This window comes from Gossypium arboreum, chromosome 5 (assembly GCF_025698485.1).
Source record: "Gossypium arboreum isolate Shixiya-1 chromosome 5, ASM2569848v2, whole genome shotgun sequence".
NCBI classification, from domain to species: domain Eukaryota; kingdom Viridiplantae; phylum Streptophyta; class Magnoliopsida; order Malvales; family Malvaceae; genus Gossypium; species Gossypium arboreum.
In genome coordinates, this window is record NC_069074.1 from 41,595,762 (window position 1) to 41,600,546 (window position 4,785).

At 37.0% G+C, this 4,785-nt stretch overlaps 1 non-coding gene across 1 annotated transcript; it reads right to left on the bottom strand.

The window, feature by feature from the left end:
• LOC128293402 (small nucleolar RNA R71) lies at positions 1-107 on the bottom strand. The gene has a single exon (XR_008283584.1). It is a non-coding gene; the product is annotated as a small nucleolar RNA R71 (small nucleolar RNA).
• Between the last annotated feature and the right edge of the window lie 4,678 nt (positions 108-4,785).

Sequence of the window (4,785 nt, forward strand, 5' to 3'; positions counted from 1 at the left end):
AAGTCAAGGAATGATATCTCTTCTTTTGTGTAGATGGATTTAGAAACACTTTATGATAGATGGGAGAGATATAAGGATTTATTGAGAAGGTGCCCTCACCATGGCTTACCTCTTTGGCTACAAGTTCAAACTTTCCACAACGGTTTGAATCCCTTAACTAGACAAATGATCGATGCAGTTGCTAGTGGAGCTATCAATAATAAGACACCTGAAGAGGCTTATGAGTTCATAAAAGAGATGTCACTGAACAATTATTAGTGGCAAGTCATGAGGACAAAGCCGACAAAAGTAGTCGGCATTTTTAACGTTGATTCGGTTACTATGCTTTCCAATTAGGTAGAACTTTTGAATAGATAAATTGATAGCTTACTTGGTTCTACACAGGTTCATCCAGTAATACAGTGCGATGCAAGTGAAGGTGGAATGAGCAATTTAGAATATCCATCCTACGGTCCTAACATGGAGAACGAGCAAATGAATTATATGGGTAATAATCCTTGGCCTTAAAACAATCCTTATAGTAACACTTACAATACAGGTTGGAGGAGCCACCCAAATTTCTCATGGGGAGGCCAAGGCAATCAGAGACCACCATCCCCTCCAGGCTTCCAACAACAACCTTACTAGCAAGAAAACTCAAACCTTGAGGAGATGATGACAAAGTTTATTTCAGTAGCAGAGACTCGTTTTCAGAACACTGAAACTGCACTTAAAAATCAGCAAGCATCAATTCAAGGGCTTAGAATCAAATAGGACAGTGGCTAGGATGATTTCAAAGAGACCACCGGGGAGGGCTACCTATTAACACCGAACCCAATCCAAAAGAGCATGTGCAAGCAGTTACATTAAAGAGTGGAGAGGTGTTAACTGAATCTACAAAAAAGCTACCACTAGAAGCTGACAGAAAAGAAGATAATGAGGTGAAACCCAAAAACAATAAAAAAATCGGTGTTGAGGGAATATAAACCACAAATCCCATACCCAGCAGAGTTGAAGAAAGACTGCATGGATGCACAATTTGGTAAATTTCTTGAACTTTTTAAACAGTTACATATTAACTTACCTTTTGTTGAAGCTATCTCGCAGATGCCTACATACACAAAATTTTTGAAGGAGCTTTTAACAAATAAAAGGAAGTTTTAAGAATTTTTTATAGTGGAACTCAACAAGGAGTGCTCGACCATACTCCAAAATAAACTGCTGACCAAACTGAAAGATCCAGGAAGTTTTACTATTCCCTACTTAATTGGTAGTTTAAATGTTGAGAAGGCACTAGCTGGTTTAGGCGCTAGCATTAATCTGATGCCCTACAAAATGTTCAAGCAACTTGGCCTTTAGGAACCAAAACCTACTAGGATGAGTATTCAACTAGCTGATAGATCTGTTAAATATCCTAGGGGTATTATAGAGGATGTACTTGTAAAAGTAGATAAATTCATATTCTCTGTTGATTTTATTGTGCTTGACATGGATGAGGACGTTGAGGTGCCTTTAATTTTAGGTCACCCATTTTTAGCCACTGCTAGGGCTGTTATTGATATGGGTGATGGTAAGCTTGTGCTTAGGGTAGGTGACAAAGAAATTATTTTTAAAATTTATGATGCCATAAGATTTTCTAGGGAACAAGATGACTCTTGTTATTTTATTGATTCTATTGATCATGCTACTCAAGATTCTCTATAGGAAATCGTACATAAGGACATGTTGGAACTGGGTCTTGCCCAAAGGGAGGAGGTAAACGATGATGATTCTGTGATAGGTAAGATAAAAGCTGAACTAAATTCCAATGAGCCTTCACTGAGATAGAAGAGCTACGAGGTTATTGAGGTAAATAATGAATTAAAATTAAAGCCCTCTGTTGAAGAACCTCCTAAATTGGAATTAAAGCAACTGCCAGATCACTTAGAATATGTGTTTCTTGGAAATAATTCCACATTACCAGTGATTATTGCTTCAGATTTATAGCCAACCAAAAAGGACAAGTTACTCCAAGTGTTGAAGGAGCATAAAAAAGCCATAGCTTGGAAGATTTCTGACATAAGAGGGATCAGTCCTTCTTTTTGCACACATAAAATTTTAATGGAATATGAATATAAACCTTGTGTGCAAGCTCAAATGCGACTAAATCCCAACATGAAAGAAGTTGTAAAAGCTGAGGTAATTAAACTTCTAGATGCTGGAATTTTTTATCCTATTTCTGATAGTTCTTAGGTGAGCCCTATGCAGGTTGTTCCTAAGAAAGGAGGCATGCCTGTAGTGGCCAATAAGAAGAACGAATTAATTCCAACGTGAACAGTCACAGGATGGAGAGTTTGCATTGACTATAGGAAATTAAACGATGCCACAAGAAAAGACCACTTTCCCTTCCGTTTATTGATCAGATGTTGAAAAGACTCTCTGGTTATTTCCAAATCTCAATAGCTCTTGAGGACCAAGAGAAAATGACATTTACATGTCCATACGGTACATTTGCTTATCGACAAATCCCTTTTGGATTATGTAATGCTCTTGCTACTTTTCAGCGATGCATGTTGGTCATTTTTTATGAACTCGTGGAATACATTATGGAGGTATTTATGGATGACTTCTCAGTATTCGGTAACTCTTTCCATCTTTGCCTTAAAAATTTTAAATGAGTACTAATGAGATGTGAGGAAACGAACCTAGTACTGAATTGGCAAAAATGCCACTTCATGGTTCGTGAAGGGATTGTGTTAAGCCACAAAATTTCTAGCAAGGGAATCGAGGTTGACAAAGTAAAACTTGAAACTATTGAGAAATTACCTCCCCCTAGTTTAGTTAAGGTTATTCGAAGCTTTTTAGGTCATGCTAAATTTTATAGAATGTTTATTAAAGATTTTTCTAAAATAGCTAAGCCTTTAACGAATTTATTAGAAAAAGATGTGCCTTTCAGTTTTAGTCAGGAATATTTAGAAGCATTTAATACTTTTAAAGATAAATTAATTAATGCTCCAAATATAATCGCACCTGATTGGAATCTACCCTTTGAACTAATGTGTGATGCGAGTGATTTTACAGTGGGTGCGGTTCTTGAATAGCGGAAAGACAAGCATTTTCAACCAATCTATTATGCAAGCAAAACTTTGACAGCCGCACAAGAAAATTATACAACGACTGAGAAAGAATTATTGGCTGTGGTTTTTGCATTCGATAAATTTAGACAATATTTAATATTATCTAAAGTTTTCAGTTACATTGACTATTCAGCTCTTCGATACCTCCTTACTAAAACAGATGCAAAACCTTGACTAATAAGATGGATTTTATTGTTGCAAGAATTTGATTTAGAAATTCAAGATAAGAAAGGAGCAGAAAATCTTGTAACAGATCATCTATCTAGATTAGAAAACCCATATCTCAAGGGACTTGGAGAATAGGAGATAAATGACTCATTCCTTGAAGAACAACTCTTCGCTATACTTGACCCTGAGGAACCTTGGTTTACAGACATTGCGAATTATTTAGCTGCTAACGTTGTACCAAAAGGGTTGACACATCAGCAAAAGAAACGCTTCCTTACTGATGTGAAAAACTACTTTTTGGAAGATCCTTTTCTTTTTCGTATATGTGCAGATTAAGTCATTAGAAGATGCGTTGATTTTAGAAGAAATTGGAATCTTGGAACATTGCCACTCAGGATTGACTGGAGGACATTACAATGGGACTAGGACCGCACATAAAACACTCGAATCAGGTTTTTATTGGCCCACACTATTCAAAGACGCCAATAGGTATGTTACTTCTTGTGATAAATGCCAACGAATAGGTAATATCTCTAAACATGACGAAATGCCTCAAATGTACATGCTTTCATTTGAAATATTTGATGTATGGGGTATTGACTTCATGGGTCCATACTGTAACACCCCAAACCCGGCCTAGACGTTATGACCGGATCCGACGTGCCACATCAAAGCGTTAAAACATTTCTCCATTCTTAGTCCAGAAAATCATACTTGATGTTCAAAGGATTAATTCATTAAGGGTTAAAGTGAATGGAAGCTGTGCACCAGGTAGGAAACCGGAAAAGAGGAGGTGAGTCCATCGGACTGCTTAAGTACCAAGCTCTTTCGGATCCAATCCTAGACATGCACACCGCCATTGCCACACTCTAACATCGCGTATATTTTTAGGTTACCATTGTAATTATGTTTATTTTGAAACAAAACATATTTAAATTTGAAAAATGTTACCATAGCAAAAGCCTTGTTTGTAATCGTGTTACTTTGAAATAAATTTATGTTTTTGAAAACGAACCCTAGATCTAGCCCATTTTGACAGTTACTATAAATTAAGTTCATCATAATAAGATATAAATCAAAAACCCAAAGAAAAATAATAAAGCGGCCTTATTACATAGTAAAAACCAAATCATCAAAGTAAATGAAAAATGAAGTCCAATTCACCAGAAGAAAACCGTATTGCAGAATGAGTGGCCACTCAATCCTCGCAGCTCCAAGCCCGCTATGGTTGGGGATTACTGCATGTATGAAAATAGGGATGAGTTTGGGAAACTTAGTGTAAAATTAACCCAACCATAGCCCATATCACCAACCCACGTAAATGTAATAAATCGGCCTTAGCCCAAAACAGTACGTAATTAAGCCCATAGGCCCATAATGATCGATCGATATTTCATGTATATGCAAAACCCAACCCATAACCAACCACATGCACCCCTTACCAACCTTTCACCATGTGGGAGACTACTCGACCCACCCAACCGCTACACGCCTCGAAATATGCAAAGATGGTCGCTGTAAT